The 17,370-nt window shown below is 54.7% G+C and overlaps 1 pseudogene; it reads right to left on the bottom strand.

Annotated features, from left to right (window-relative positions):
* Positions 1–6,836: 6,836 nt before the first annotated feature.
* On the bottom strand, positions 6,837–9,549 carry LOC143989349 (ALK tyrosine kinase receptor-like; annotated as a pseudogene).
* Between the last annotated feature and the right edge of the window lie 7,821 nt (positions 9,550–17,370).

Genomic DNA, 17,370 nt, shown 5'->3' with positions numbered 1-17,370 from the left:
AGAAGGGTGTAGGATGGCAAAGCCAAAAGGAATATATACTCCATTAGGGAAGGGGGTAACTCCATATTAATGGCCATGAGGGGAGGAGGGGGCAACTCCATATTGATGGCCATGAGGGAAGGAGGGGGAAACTACATATTAAAAGCCATGAGGGGAGGAGGGGGCAACTCCATATTGATGGCCATGAGGGGAGGAAGGGGCAACTCCATATTGATGGCCATGAGGGGAGGAAGGGGCAACTCCATATTGATGGCCATGAGGGGAGGAAGGGGCAACTCCATATTAATAGCCATGAGGGGAGGAGGGGGCAACTCCATATTAATGACCATGAGGGGAGGAGGGGGCAACTCCATATTAATGACCATGAGGGGAGGAGGGGGCAACTCCATATTAATGACCATGAGGGGAGGAGGGGGCAACTCCATATTATTGACCATGAGGGGAGGAGGGGGCAACTCCATATTAATGACCATGAGGGGAGGAGGGGGCAACTCCATATTAATGACCATGAGGGGAGGAGGGGGCAACTCCATATTAATGGCCATGAGGGGAGGAGGGGGCAACTCCATATTAATGACCATGAGGGGAGGAGGGGGCAACTCCATATTAATGGCAATGAGGGGAGGAGGGGGCAACTCCATATTAATGGCCATGGGGGGAGGAGGGGGCAACTCCATATTAATAGCCACGAGGGGAGGAGGGGGCAACTCCATATTAATGGCCATGGGGGGAGGAGGGGGCAACTCCATATTAATAGCCACGAGGGGAGGAGGGGGCAACTCCATATTAATGACCATGAAGGGAGGAGGGGGCAACTCCATATTAATGGCCATGAGGGGAGGAGGGGGCAACTCCATATTAATGACCATGAGGGGAGGAGGGGGCAACTCCATATTAATGGCCATGAGGGGAGGAGGGGGCAACTCCATATTAATAGCCATGAGGGGAGGAGGGGGCAACTCCATATTAATGGCCATGAGGGGAGGAGGGGGCAACTCCATATTAATGGCCATGAGGGGAGGAGGGGGCAACTCCATATTAATGGCCATGAGGGGAGGAGGGGGCAACTCCATATTAATGGTCATGAGGGGAGGAGGAGGCAACTCCATATTAATGGCCATGAGGGGAGGAGGGGGCAACTCCATATTGATGGCCATGAGGGGAGGAGGGAGCAACTCCATATTAATAGCCATGAGGGGAGGAGGGGGCAACTCCATATTAATAGCCATGAGGGGAGGAGGGGGCAACTCCATATTAATGGCCATGAGGGGAGGAGGGGGCAACTCCATATTAATAGCCATGAGGGGAGGAGGGGGCAACTCCATATTAATGGCCATGAGGGGAGGAGGGGGCAACTCCATATTAATGGCCATGAAGGAAGGAGGGGGCAACTCCATATTAATGACCATGAAGGGAGGAGGGGGCAACTCCATATTAATAGCCATGAGGGGAGGGGGGCAAATCCATATCGATAGCCATGGGCTGACAGGAGCTTCATATCAATGGTCACAGGTTGGGGGCAATTCCATGTAAACAGCCATAGGTGGGGGGAACTTCTTATTAATGGCCATTAGGGAAGGGGGGGTGCTCCATATTAATGGCGACTGGTAGTGGACAACTCCATATTGATGGCCATGGGCTGGGGAGAACTCCATATTGATGGCCATGGGCTGGGGAAAACTCCATATTGATGGCCATGGGGTGGGGAAAACTCCATATTGATGGTCATGAGGGGAGGAGGAGGCAACTCCATATTAATGGCCATGAGGGGAGGAGGGGGCAACTCAATATTGATGGCCATGAGGGGAGGAGGGGGCAACTCCATATTAATGGCCATGAGGGGAGGAGGGGGCAACTCCATATTAATGGCCATGAGGGGAGGAGGGGGCAACTCCATATTAATGGCCATGAGGGGAGGAGGGGGCAACTCAATATTGATGGCCATGAGGGGAGGAGGGGGCAACTCAATATTGATGGCCATGAGGGGAGGAGGGGGCAACTCCATATTAATGGCCATGAAGGGAGGAGGGGGCAACTCCATATTAATAGCCATGAGGGAAGGAGGGGGCAACTCCATATTAATAGCCATGAGGGGAGGAGGGGGCAACTCCATATTAATGGCCATGAGGGGAGGAGGGGGCAACTCCATATTGATGGCCATGAGGGGAGGAGGGGGCAACTCCATATTAATAGCCATGAGGGGAGGAGGGGGCAACTCCATATTAATGGCCATGAGGGAAGGAGGGGGCAACTCTATATTAATGGCCATGAAGGAAAGAGGGGGCAACTCCATATTAATAGCCATGAGGGGAGGGGGGGCAACTCCATATTAATGGCCATGGTGGAGGGAGGCAAATCCATATCGATAGCCATGGGCTGACAGGAGCTTCATATCAATGGTCACAGGTTGGGGGCAATTCCATGTAAACAGCCATAGGTGGGGGGGAACTTCTTATTAATGGCCATTAGGGAAGGGGGGGTGCTCCATATTAATGGCGACTGGTAGTGGACAACTCCATATTGATGGCCATGGGCTGGGGAGAACTCCATATTGATGGCCATGGGGTGGGGAAAACTCCATATTGATGGCCATGGGGTGGGGAAAACTCCATATTGATGGCCATGGGGTGGGGAAAACTCCATATTGATGGCCATGGGGTGGGGAAAACTCCATATTGATGGCCATGGGGTGGGGAAAACTCCATATTGATGGCCATGGGGTGGGGAAAACTCCATATTGATGGCCATGGGCTGGGGAGAACTCCATATTGATGGCCATGGGCTGGGGAGAACTCCATATTGATGGCCATGGGGTGGGGAAAACTCCATATTGATGGCCATGGGGTGGGGAAAACTCCATATTGATGGCCATGGGGTGGGGAGAACTCCATATTGATGGCCATGGGGTGGGGAGAACTCCATATTGATGGCCATGGGGTGGGGAAAACTCCATATTGATGGCCATGGGGTGGGGAAAACTCCATATTGATGGCCATGGGGTGGGGGGTTCCATGTTAATGGTCATGGGGGAGAGGGAACTCAGAAATGAATGGCCTCTATACTGTTACAATGTATCACATCATCTATTACACGTTTTTCTATCACACACAGCAATGACGGGTTAACGCTGATTGTATCTTAGCCATAGCAAATCCTCTTGTAGAAAGCGCCCCCTGGAGGAACTCCTCCATGTTACACACACTGTGTAACCTCTGGATGGGAAGAGTACATCACTCATCATCTGTCAGATGGTGGGAGTGATATACAGATCCTTACTGACCACACACTACATCTCATTGTATCATGTATGGTCAACTTTAAGCTCCATAGGGGACGCAATGAAGTGACTCTTAAAAGTACAATTATAATTTTATTCATCATGCTGTGTCAGAGCGCCCCCACATGGCACAACAACTACACCAACTATAAACCACAACATTCACCCAAATATTACCACCCCACCACTATTACCCCAATATTACTTCTTTATCCCTCCGGATTGGACAGATCTCCGGAACTATTTGCTGACCTAGAAGTACATCAAGATGTAGATTGCGCTATCCCCACTCACACCTTTCTATGAACTCTCTGCCCAAAATCGATCTTCTCTTCTTCTTCTTTTTTTAAGTGACTTTCCTGGATCATATAGGAAGGTCTCCCCCGTATACCATGTATAGGAAGGTCTCCCCCGTATACCATGTATAGGAAGGTCTCCCCCGTATACCATATATAGGAAGGTCTCCCCCGTATACCATGTATAGGAAGGTCTCCCCCGTATACCATATATAGGAAGGTCTCCTGTATACCATGTATAGGAAGGTCTCCCCCGTATACCATGTATAGGAAGGTCTCCCTGTATACCATATATAGGAAGGTCTCCACCGTATACCATGTATAGGAAGGTCTCCCCCGTATACCATGTATAGGAAGGTCTCCCCCGTATACCATGTATAGGAAGGTCTCCCCCGTATACCATGTATAGGAAGGTCTCCCCCGTATACCATGTATAGGAAGGTCTCCACCGTATACCATGTATAGGAAGGTCTCCCCCGTATACCATGTATAGGAAGGTCTCCCCCGTATACCATGTATAGGAAGGTCTCCCCCGTATACCAAGTATAGGAAGGTCTCCCCCGTATACCAAGTATAGGAAGGTCTCCCCCGTATACCATGTATAGGAAGGTCTCCCCCGTATACCATGTATAGGAAGGTCTCCCTGTATACCATGTATAGGAAGGTCTCCCCCGTATATCATGTATAGGAAGGTCCCCCGTATACCATGTATAGGAAGGTCTCCCCCTTATACCATGTATAGGAAGGTCTCCCCCGTATACCATGTATAGGAAGGTCTCCCCCATATACAATGTATAGGAAGGTCTCCCCCATATACAACGTATAGGAAGGTCTCCCCCATATACAATGTATGGGAAGGTCTCCCCCGTATACCAAGTATAGGAAGGTCTCCCCCGTATACCATGTATAGGAAGGTCTCCCTGTATACCATGTATAGGAAGGTCTCCCCCGTATATCATGTATAGGAAGGTCCCCCGTATACCATGTATAGGAAGGTCTCCCCCTTATACCATGTATAGGAAGGTCTCCCCCGTATACCATGTATAGGAAGGTCTCCCCCATATACAATGTATAGGAAGGTCTCCCCCATATACAACGTATAGGAAGGTCTCCCCCATATACAATGTATGGGAAGGTCTCCCCCGTATACCAAGTATAGGAAGGTCTCCCCCGTATACCATGTATAGGAAGGTCTCCCTGTATACCATGTATAGGAAGGTCTACCCCGTATATCATGTATAGGAAGGTCCCCTGTATACCATGTATAGGAAGGTCTCCCCCTTATACCATGTATAGGAAGGTCTCCCCCGTATAGGAAGGTCTCCCCCATATACAATGTATAGGAAGGTCTCCCCCATATACAATGTATGGGAAGGTCTCCCCGTATACCATGTATAGGAAGGTCTCCCCGTATACCATGTATAGGAAGGTCTCCCCTGTATAGGAAGGTCTCCCCGTATACCATGTATAGGAAGGACTCCCCCATATACCATGTATAGGAAGGTCTCCCCCATATACCATGTATAGGAAGGTCTCCCCCATATACAATGTATAGGAAGGTCTCCCGTATACAATGTATAGGAAGGTCTCCCGTATACAATGTATAGGAAGGTCTCCCCCGTATTACCATGTATAGGAAGGTCTCCCCGTATACCATGTATAGGAAGGTCTCCCCCGTATACCATGTATAGGAAGGTCTCCCCCGTATACCATGTATAGGAAGGTCTCCCCCGTATACCATGTATAGGAAGGTCTCCCCGTATACCATGTATAGGAAGGTCTCCCCCGTATACCATGTATAGGAAGGTCTCCCCCGTATACCATGTATAGGAAGGTCTCCCCCGTATACCATGTATAGGAAGGTTTCCCCCGTATACCATGTATAGGAAGGTCTCCCCTGTATAGGAAGGTCTCCCTGTATACCATGTATAGGAAGGTCTCCCCCGTATACCATGTATAGGAAGGTCTCCCCCGTATACCATGTATAGGAAGGTCTCTCCCGTATACCATGTATAGGAAGGTCTCCCTGTATACCATGTATAGGAAGGTCTCCCCGTATATCATGTATAGGAAGGTCCCCCGTATACCATGTATAGGAAGGTCTCCCCCTTATACCATGTATAGGAAGGTCTCCCCCGTATAGGAAGGTCTCCCCCATATACAATGTATAGGAAGGTCTCCCCCATATACAATGTATGGGAAGGTCTCCCCGTATACCATGTATAGGAAGGTCTCCCCGTATACCATGTATAGGAAGGTCTCCCCTGTATAGGAAGGTCTCCCCGTATACCATGTATAGGAAGGACTCCCCCATATACCATGTATAGGAAGGTCTCCCCCATATACCATGTATAGGAAGGTCTCCCCCATATACAATGTATAGGAAGGTCTCCCCCATATACAATGTATAGGAAGGTCTCCCGTATACAATGTATAGGAAGGTCTCCCCCGTATACCATGTATAGGAAGGTCTCCCCCGTATACAATGTATAGGAAGGTCTCCCCCGTATACCATGTATAGGAAGGTCTCCCCCGTATACCATGTATAGGAAGGTCTCCCCCGTATACCATGGTATAGGAAGGTCTCCCCCGTATACCATGTATAGGAAGGTTTCCCCCGTATACCATGTATAGGAAGGTCTCCCCTGTATAGGAAGGTCTCCCTGTATACCATGTATAGGAAGGTCTCCCCGTATACCATGTATAGGAAGGTCTCCCCCGTATACCATGTATAGGAAGGTCTCCCCCGTATACCATGTATAGGAAGGTCTCCACCGTATACCATGTATAGGAAGGTCTCCCCCGTATACCATGTATAGGAAGGTCTCCCCCGTATACCATGTATAGGAAGGTTTCCCCCGTATACCATGTATAGGAAGGTCTCCCCTGTATAGGAAGGTCTCCCTGTATACCATGTATAGGAAGGTCTCCCCCGTATACCATGTATAGGAAGGTCTCCCCCGTATACCATGTATAGGAAGGTCTCCCCCGTATACCATGTATAGGAAGGTCTCCCCCGTATACCATGTATAGGAAGGTCTCCCCCGTATACCATGTATAGGAAGGTCTCTCCCGTATACCATATATAGGAAGGTCTCCCCCGTATACCATGTATAGGAAGGTCTCCACCGTATACCATGTATAGGAAGGTCTCCCCCGTATACCATGTATAGGAAGGTTTCCCCCGTATACCATGTATAGGAAGGTCTCCCCTGTATAGGAAGGTCTCCCTGTATACCATGTATAGGAAGGTCTCCCCCGTATACCATGTATAGGAAGGTCTCCCCCGTATACCATGTATAGGAAGGTCTCCCCGTATACCATGTATAGGAAGGTCTCCCCCGTATACCATGTATAGGAAGGTCTCTCCCGTATACCATGTATAGGAATATTTCCTGGATTGATGAATTGTTTGGAATTTTTGCCCCCTACACTGATTGCACAACAAGTTTTTCAGTCATATTACTAGAAGTAGATCTTCCCCGATAATCGCCTGATTATAAAATGCCGGTTGCCTGGATGCTTATGGCTTCCATACTGACACAAGTGCCCCACACACCTTACAATCTGATCATACAATCTCCTTTGGATCTCCCAACAAGCATGTAGTATAAGAGTCTGTGTGATTGGACACACATTGATTGGAGAGATTAGATAGGTCCTCTGATTACATAGTTGAAGATGATTGTACAATCTGACCATACAATCTCTGTACAATGTATGGTGACCCTTCACAACGCTTTATAAATGTTGTAGATAAGTGATACAATAAGGACATATGGGGGACATTGTATGGAGGGGGACATTGTTTGGGGGCAAGTCATTATATAGAGGTAATTTATGGCATTGTATAGAGGTAAGTCATGACATTGTATAGAGGGGGGCATTGTATGTAGGGGTACATTCTATAGAGGCAAGACATGGCATAGTATAGAGGTAATGATGGAATTCTATGGAGGTAAGTTGTTGTATAAAGGCAAGTGATGACATTGTATAGAGGGGGAGGCATTGTAAGTGGGGGTACATTGTATGGAGGTAAGTCTTTATATAGAGGTAAGTTAATGGCACTCACCCTTCCTGAGGATCTGGAAGTTGAGTCTGGGTTGGGAGGCTCCCAGGGCAGCTGACAGGTTCTCTTCTCTTCCAGGATAAGCGGAAGACCTCTGTGGCATCAGTCTGATCCTCAGCCTCCCCTCCTTGGTCTCCAGCCACCAGCTGAACAGCTCAGTCAGGTTGACCTCCAGCCTTCTCTTTAGCACTGAATATGGGGGACCCCCCACACCTTGTCCCCCCTCATTGCTCCTCTCCCAGTCTCCCCACAACCTTCCCTTACCAGGGACTCCCCGACCTCCAGAAGTAGCTGCTTGGACCTGCGAAGAGTCTTCAGAGTCCCAGCCTTCAGCACCTTGGAGAGCGGCTCCTTCTTCACCTCTCCATAGGGATGAGCAGTAGGGATCAGGGAGTCCAGCAGAGGTCCACAGTCCAGGACCAGGCTGGAGCTCGCCTGGAAGTTGCTGCTGCTGGAAGTCCCTGAAGGGAAGAGACCCAGAAGGTCCCTCAAGGAGTTCCTGAGAGCTGCAGGGAGGACAAAGTCCACAGCCAGGTTCTTCCTCCTCAGCCTGGTGAAGCTGGAGATTGGAGCAGATTGGAGCCTCTCCATAGACCTGCAGATGTCCATTGAACCCAACCAGAGGAGCCAGAAGAGACCTCCCTGGAGCCCCAGCCTGGCCATCCTCCACCAACCTGCTCTTGGTCCTCCTGAGCTGTAGAAGAAGATAAGACTCATCCAACCATCAGATGGTCCTCAGATCCCTCCAGGGTCCCTTACACACCATGCAATGGTCCTCAGATCCCTCCAGGGTCCCTTACACACCATGCAATGTGCCTCAGATCACTCCAGGGTCCCTCACACACCATGCAATGGTCCTCAGATCCCTCCAGGGTCCCTCACACACCATGCAATGGTCCTCAGAGCCCTCCAGGGTCCCTCACACACCATGTAATGTCCTCCTCAGAGGAGATGTAGAGGAAGATAGGACTCCTCCAACCATCAAAGGGGGTCCTCAGATACTTCCAGGGTCCCTTAGACACCATGCAAAGTACTCCTGAAATATAGAATAAGATAGGACTCCTCCAACCATCAGGGGGTCCCTCAGATACTTCCAGGGTCCCTTAGACACCATGCAATGTCCTCCTGAGATATAAAAGAAGATGGAACTCCTCCAACCATCAAGGGGTCCTCACATCCCTCCAGTCCCTCACACACCATGCAATGTCCTCCTGCCTTCTCTGGAATAGCAGACACTTCGCTGCCTCTCCGCTTTTCTGAAAGATTCAGGATTCCTGGGTCTTCCCCAGTGCTGGATGGTGTGCTGTGAGCGCCACCCTGTGGATAAGATCAGCTCTGCAGCTGGATTTCTCTTCAGCACACAGATGGTGTCAGTCTGAACTAATCCTCCAATCAGAAGTTATATGCAGAGAAGCAAAGGATGGAGAGAGGAGCAGAGGAAGGAGAGAGGAGCAGAGGATGGAGAGAGAGGAGCAGAGGATGGAGAGAGAGGAGCAGAGGATGGAGAGAGAGGAGCAGAGGATGGAGAGAGAGGAGCAGAGGATGGAGAGAGAGGAGCAGAGGATGGAGAGAGAGGAGCAGAGGATGGAGAGAGAGGAGCAGAGGATGGAGAGAGAGGAGCAGAGGATGGAGAGAGAGGAGCAGAGGATGGAGAGAGAGGAGCAGAGGATGGAGAGAGAGGAGCAGAGGATGGAGAGAGAGGAGCAGAGGAAGGAGAGAGAGGAGCAGAGGAAGGAAGAGAGGAGCAGAGGAAGGAGAGAGAGGAGCAGAGGAAGGAGAGAGAGGAGCAGAGGAAGGAGAGAGAGGAGCAGAGGAAGGAGAGAGAGGAGCAGAGGAAGGAGAGAGAGGAGCAGAGGAAGGAGAGAGAGGAGCAGAGGAAGGAGAGAGAGGAGCAGAGGAAGGAGAGAGAGGAGCAGAGGGTGGAGAGGGGAGCAGAGGGTGGAGAGGGGAGCAGAGGGTGGAGAGGGGAGCAGAGGGTGGAGAGGGGAGCAGAGGGTGGAGAGGGGAGCAGAGGAAGGAGAGAGGAGCAGAGGATGGAGAGAGGAGCAGAGGATGGAGAGGGGAGCAGAGGGTGGAGAGGGGAGCAGAGGAAGGAGAGGGTGAGAGGAAGGAGAGAGGAGCAGAGGATGGAGAGGGGAGCAGAGGATGGAGAGGGGAGCAGAGGATGGAGAGGGGAGCAGAGGATGGAGAGAGGAGCAGAGGGTGGAGAGAGGAGCAGAGGGTGGAGAGAGGAGCAGAGGATGGACAGAGGAGCAGAGGATGGAGAGAGGAGCAGAGGATGGAGAGAGGAGCAGAGGATGGAGAGAGGAGCAGAGGGTGGAGAGAGGGAGAGAGGAGCAGAGGAAGGAGAGAGGAGCAGAGGATGGAGAGAGGAACAGAGGATGGAGAGAGGAACAGAGGATGGAGAGAGGAAAAGGAGGAAGGAGCAGAGGGTGGAGAGAGGTGCAGAGAAAGGAGCAAAGGATGAAGAGAGGAGCAGAGGATGAAGAGAAGAGCAGAGGATGAAGAGAAGAGCAGGGGATGGAAAGAGGACAACATGATAAAGAGAGGAGCAGAGGAAGGAGCAGGGGATGGAGAGAGGAGCTGAGGGTGGAGAGAGGAGCAGAGGAAGGAGCAGAGGATGGAGAGAGAGGAGCAGAGGATGGAGAGAGGCTAAGAGGAAGGAGCAGAGGATGGAGAGAGGAGCAGAGAGAGGAGCAGAGGATGGAGAGAGGAGCAGAGGATGGAGAGAGGAGTGGAGAGAGGAGCAGAGGATGGAGAGAGGAGCAGAGGATGGAGAGAGGAAAAGGAGGAAGGAGCAGAGGAGCAGAGGATGGAGAAAGGTGCAGAGGAAGGAGCAGAGGAGCAGAGAAAGGAGCAGAGAATGAAGAGAGGAGCAGAGAATGAAGAGAAGAGCAGAGGATAAAGAGAAGAGCAGAGGATAAAGAGAAGAGCAGAGGATAAAGAGAGGAGCAGAGGATGAAGAGAGGAGCAGAGGATGAAGAGAGGAGCAGAGGATGAAGAGAGGAGCAGAGGATGGAAAGAAGACAACATGATAAAGAGAGGAGCAGAGGAAGGAGCAGGGGATGGAGAGAGGAGCAGAGGATGGAGAGAGGAGTGGAGAGAGGAGCAGAGGATGGAGAGAGGAGTGGAGAGAGGAGCAGAGGATGGAACAGAGGATTGAGAGAGGAGCAGAGGAAAGGAGAAAGGAGCAGAGGGGGCCTAATAATAAAGAGCTAAAAATCTGTGCCACACAGCTTACAGGGGAAGGGGGGGCACAGAGCATACAGGGGAAGGGGGGCACAGAGCATACAGGGGAAGGGGGGGGACACGGAGCATACAGGGGAATGGGGGGACACAGAGCATACAGGGGAATGGGGGGACACAGAGCATACAGGGGAAGGGGGGGACACAGAGCATACAGGGGAATGGGGGACACAGAGCATACAGGGGAAGGGGGGGACACAGAGCATACAGGGGAAGGGGGGGGACACAGAGCATACAGGGGAAGGGGGGGACACAGAGCATACAGGGGAATGGGGGGACACAGAGCATACAGGGGAAGGGGGGACACAGAGCATACAGGGAAGGGGGGACACAGAGCATACAGGGGAATGGGGGGACACAGAGCATACAGGGGAATGGGGGGACACAGAGCATACAGGGGAATGGGGGGACACAGAGCATACAGGGAAGGGGGGACACAGAGCATACAGGGGAATGGGGGGACACAGAGCATACAGGGGAATGGGGGGACACAGAGCATACAGGGGAATGGGGGGACACGGAGCATACAGGGGAATGGGGGGACACGGAGCATACAGGGGAATGGGGGGACACAGAGCATACAGGGGAATGGGGGGACACAGAGCATACAGGGGAATGGGGGGACACAGAGCATACAGGGGAATGGGGGGACACAGAGCATACAGGGGAAGGGGGGACACAGAGCATACAGGGGAAGGGGGGACACAGAGCATACAGGGGAATGGGGGGACACAGAGCATACAGGGGAAGGGGGGGACACAGAGCATACAGGGGAATGGGGGGACACAGAGCATACAGGGGAATGGGGGGACACAGAGCATACAGGGGAAGGGGGGGACACAGAGCATACAGGGGAAGGGGGGACACGGAGCATACAGGGGAAGGGGGGGACACGGAGCATACAGGGGAAGGGGGGGACACGGGGGAAATACAGGGGAAGGGGGGGACTCAGAGCATACAGGGGAAGGGGGGACACAGAGCATACAGGGGAATGGGGGGGACACAGAGCATACAGGGGAATGGGGGGGCACGGAGCATACAGGGGAATGGGGGGACACGGAGCATACAGGGAAGGGGGGACACGGAGCATACAGGGGAAGGGGGGACACAGAGCATACAGGGGAAGGGGGGACACAGAGCATACAGGGGAAGGGGGGACACAGAGCATACAGGGGAAGGGGGGACACAGAGCATACAGGGGAAGGGGGGACACAGAGCATACAGGGGAAGGGGGGACACAGAGCATACAGGGGAAGGGGGGACACAGAGCATACAGGGGAATGGGGGGACACAGCATACAGGGGAATGGGGGGACACAGCATACAGGGGAATGGGGGGACACAGCATACAAGGGAATGGGGGACACAGCATACAGGGGAAGGGGGGACACAGAGCATACAGGGGAAGGGGGGGACACAGCATACAGGGGAAGGGGGGACACAGAGCATACAGGGGAAGGGGGGGACAAGGAGCATACAGGGAAAGGGGGGGACACAGAGCATACAGGGGAAGGGGGGCACAGAGCATACAGGGGAAGGGGGGGCACAGAGCATACAGGGGAAGGGGGTGGAACACGGAGCATACAGGGAAGGGGGGACACAGAGCATACAGGGGAAGGGGGACACAGCATACAGGGGAAGGGGGACACAGCATACAGGGAAGGGGGGATACAGAGCATACAGGGGAAGGGGGACACAGAGCTTACAGGGGAAGGGGGGGACACGGAGCATACAGGGGAAGGGGGGGACACAGAGCATACAGGGGAAGGGGGGGCACAGAGCATACAGGGGAAGGGGGGGACACAGAGCATACAGGGGAAGGGGGGACACAGAGCATACAGGGTAAGGGGGTGGACACAGAGCATACAGGGGAAGGGGGTGGACACGGAGCATACAGGGAAGGGGGGACACGGAGCATACAGGGGAAGGGGGGACACAGAGCATACAGGGGAAGGGGGGACACAGCATACAGGGAAGGGGGGATACAGAGCATACAGGGGAAGGGGGGACACAGAGCTTACAGGGGAAGGGGGGGACACGGAGCATACAGGGGAAGGGGGGCATCCCAGCAATAAAGAGCAGTGCAGCCAAAGGGGGGCATAGAGAACGCAGGGGACACCAAGGACCAGCTACCCCCTCTTTGCCTGTAAAAGGTTAATGTCCCCAAACTGAATTTATAAAATTTGTGGGCGGTGCTGAGGAAGGACATCACTGATTGGCTGTTTTTTCTTTTTGGCTCTGTGGGGCCCCCAATGGGATATCTCTATGCTGGATTCCCATCCCCCGGGATTATTGATTGATATAATTGTTGAATTCAACAAATTTTCCTCTAAAGCGTCCAATAATCACACCGTTCCCGGGGCGGAGCTCAGCGACCAAACCTACCACTCTCTGTCCTCATACCCTGGTGATATAACCCCCCCATCAGTTCAACATGGCCACCAGAGGGGGTGGCATGCTTTGCAGCTGCAAAATTTTTTTCCCACACCAAGGAAAACCGACATCCACCGGGAATGTACGATCCCTACATGGGTGTGATAGTGACAGATCAGTCACCTCCATACAGGAACTATAACCCCTCCCCAATATATAACCCCTCCCAATGTATAACCCCCTCCCCAATGTATAACCCCTCCCAATGTATAACCCCTCCCCAATATATAACCCCCTCCCCAATGTATAACCCCTCCCAATGTATAACCCCTCCCCAATGTATAACCCCCTCCCAATGTATAACCCCTCCCCAATGTATAACCCCTCCCAATGTATAACCTCTCCCAATGTATAACCCCCTCCCCTATGTATAACCCCCTCCCCAATGTATAACCCCTCTCCAGTGTATAACCCCTCCCCAATATATAACCCCTCCCAATGTATACCCCCTCCCCAATGTATAACCCCTCCCAATGTATAACCCCTCCCCAATGTATAACCCCCTCCCCAATGTATAACCCCTCCCCAATGTATAACCCCTCCCAATGTATAACCCCTCCCCAATGTATAACCCCCTCCCAATGTATAACCCCTCCCCAATGTATAACCCCTCCCAATGTATAACCCCTCCCAATGTATAACCCCCTCCCCTATGTATAACCCCCTCCCCAATGTATAACCCCTCTCCAGTGTATAACCCCTCCCAGTGCATAACCCCTCCCCAATATATAATCCCTCCCCAGTGTATAACCCCTCCCCAGTGTCTAACCCCTCCCAATGTATAACCCCTCCCCAATTTATAACCCCCTCCCCAATGTATATTAGTATGTGAACCCCGAATCTGACCACACACATTATACAATCTCCTCTATGATGCCCATCAATTTTTTATTTTTCCCCTTTTTTTCCATGCTCTGTGGTATCTCATTTCTGCGGATCTCCTGCAGCCTCTTTACAGCCTCTTCCTATCTCTGTCCTCCAGCAACAACAGGACCATTGCTGTACATGGTTCTCACCACTGGGGGGCGGTGTTGGGTGACAACACAGAAGAATTACTTATTATTGAAGACATTTTCTGGCACCTTTTATTTTCATGTGAAAATCAGTTCTTACATTATATATATATATTTTTTTTTTTTGTTACAGCAGAGGCCCTAGGGAATAAAACGTCGGGTTTTGCAATTTATTTATTTTTGTCACACGGTATTTGCACAGCGTTTTTCACAAAAAAAAAATATATATTTTATATATATATATAAATATCATTTTATATTTGAATGCAAAAAAAAAACACAATATATATAAATATATTCGGAGGCACCGTCCTCGGGTTCGGAGGCACCGTCCCCGGATTCGGAGGCACCGTCCCCGGATTCAGGGGCACCGTCCCCGGATTCGGAGGCACCGTCCCCGGGTTCGGAGGCACCGTCCCCGGGTTCGGAGGCACCGTCCCCGGATTCAGGGGCACCGTCCCCGGATTCGGAGGCACCGTCCCCGGATTCGGAGGCACCGTCCCCGGATTCAGGGGCACCGTCCCCGGATTCGGAGGCACCGTCCCCGGGTTCGGAGGCACCGTCCCCGGGTTCGGAGGCACCGTCCCCGGATTCAGGGGCACCGTCCCCGGATTCGGAGGCACCGTCCCCGGGTTCGGAGGCACCGTCCTCGGGTTCGGAGGCACCGTCCCCGGGTTCGGAGTGACCGTCCCCGGGTTCGGAGGCACCGTCCCCGGATTCGGAGGCACCGTCCCCGGATTCGGAGGGACCGTCCCCGGATTCGGAGGCACCGTCCCCGGATTCGGAGGGACCGTCCCCGGGTTCGGAGGCACCGTCCCCGGGTTCGGAGGCACCGTCCCCGGGTTCGGAGGGACCGTCCCCGGATTCGGAGGCACCGTCCCCGGATTCGGAGGCACCGTCCCCGGGTTCGGAGGCACCGTCCCCGGGTTCGGAGGCACCGTCCCCGGGTTCGGAGGCACCGTCCCCGGGTTCGGAGGGACCGTCCCCGGATTCGGAGGCACAGTCCACCGGGTTCGGAGGCACCGTCCCCGGGTTCGGAGTGACCGTCCCCGGGTTCGGAGGCACCGTCCCCGGGTTCGGAGGCACCGTCCCTGGATTCGGAGGCACCGTCCCCGGGTTCGGAGGCACCGTCCCTGGATTTGGAGGCACCGTCCCTGGATTTGGAGGCACCGTCCCTGGATTCGGAGGCACCGTCCCTGGATTCGGAGGCACCGTCCCCGGGTTCGGAGGGACCGTCCCTGGATTCGGAGGCACCGTCCCCGGGTTCGGAGGCACCGTCCCCGGGTTCGGAGGCACCGTCCTCGGGTTCGGAGGCACCGTCCCCGGGTTCGGAGTGACCGTCCCCGGGTTCGGAGGCACCGTCCCCGAATTCGGAGGCACCGTCCCCGGATTCGGAGGGACCGTCCCCGGATTCGGAGGCACCGTCCCCGGATTCGGAGGGACCGTCCCCGGATTCGGAGGCACCGTCCCCGGGTTCGGAGGCACCGTCCCCGGGTTCGGAGGCACCGTCCCCGGGTTCGGAGGGACCGTCCCCGGATTCGGAGGCACCGTCCCCGGATTCGGAGGGACCGTCCCCGGATTCGGAGGCACCGTCCCTGGGTTCGGAGGCACCGTCCCCGGGTTCGGAGGGACCGTCCCCGGATTCGGAGGCACAGTCCACCGGGTTCGGAGGCACCGTCCCCGGGTTCGGAGTGACCGTCCCCGGGTTCGGAGGCACCGTCCCTGGATTCGGAGGCACCGTCCCTGGATTCGGAGGCACCGTCCCCGGGTTCGGAGGCACCGTCCCTGGATTCGGAGGCACCGTCCCTGGATTTGGAGGCACCGTCCCTGGATTCGGAGGCACCGTCCCTGGATTCGGAGGCACCGTCCCTGGATTTGGAGGCACCGTCCCTGGATTCGGAGGCACCGTCCCCGGGTTCGGAGTGACCGTCCCCGGATTCGGAGGCACCGTCCTCGGGTTCGGAGGCACCGTCCCCGGGTTCGGAGTGACCGTCCCCGGGTTCGGAGGCACCGTCCCCGGATTCGGAGGCACCGTCCCCGGATTCGGAGGGACCGTCCCCGGATTCGGAGGCACCGTCCCCGGATTCGGAGGGACCGTCCCCGGATTCGGAGGCACCGTCCCCGGGTTCGGAGGCACCGTCCCCGGGTTCGGAGGCACCGTCCCCGGGTTCGGAGGGACCGTCCCCGGATTCGGAGGCACCGTCCCCGGATTTGGAGGGACCGTCCCCGGATTCGGAGGCACCGTCCCCGGATTCGGAGGCACCGTCCCCGGGTTCGGAGGCACCGTCCCCGGGTTCGGAGGGACCGTCCCCGGATTCGGAGGCACAGTCCACCGGGTTCGGAGGCACCGTCCCCGGGTTCGGAGTGACCGTCCCCGGGTTCGGAGGCACCGTCCCTGGATTCGGAGGCACCGTCCCTGGATTCGGAGGCACCGTCCCCGGGTTCGGAGGCACCGTCCCTGGATTTGGAGGCACCGTCCCTGGATTCGGAGGCACCGTCCCTGGATTCGGAGGCACCGTCCCTGGATTCGGAGGCACCGTCCCTGGATTTGGAGGCACCGTCCCTGGATTCGGAGGCACCGTCCCCGGGTTCGGAGGGACCGTCCCCGGGTTCGGAGTGACCGTCCCCGGATTCGGAGGCACCATCCCCGGGTTCGGAGGCACCGTCCCCGGGTTCGGAGTGACCGTCCCCGGGTTCGGAGGCACCGTCCCCGGATTTGGAGGCACCATCCCCGGGTTCGGAGGCACCGTCCCCGGGTTCGGAGGGACCGTCCCCGGGTTCGGAGTGACCGTCCCCGGATTCGGAGGCACCATCCCCGGGTTCGGAGGCACCGTCCCCGGGTTCGGAGTGACCGTCCCCGGGTTCGGAGTGACCGTCCCCGGGTTCGGAGGCACCGTCCCTGGATTTGGAGGCACCGTCCCTGGATTCGGAGGCACCGTCCCCGGATTCGGAGGCACCGTCCCTGGATTCGGAGGCACCGTCCCCGGGTTCGGAGGCACCGTCCCTGGATTTGGAGGCACCGTCCCTGGATTCGGAG

This window comes from Lithobates pipiens, unplaced genomic scaffold (assembly GCF_037356315.1).
Source record: "Lithobates pipiens isolate NorthernLeopardFrog02 unplaced genomic scaffold, aLitPip1_a1.2 Scaffold_18, whole genome shotgun sequence".
In the NCBI taxonomy this organism is placed as follows: Eukaryota; Metazoa; Chordata; class Amphibia; order Anura; family Ranidae; genus Lithobates; species Lithobates pipiens.
The sequence above is the reverse complement of the archived record's forward strand: the minus strand, read 5'-3'. Positions and strand labels throughout refer to the sequence as shown.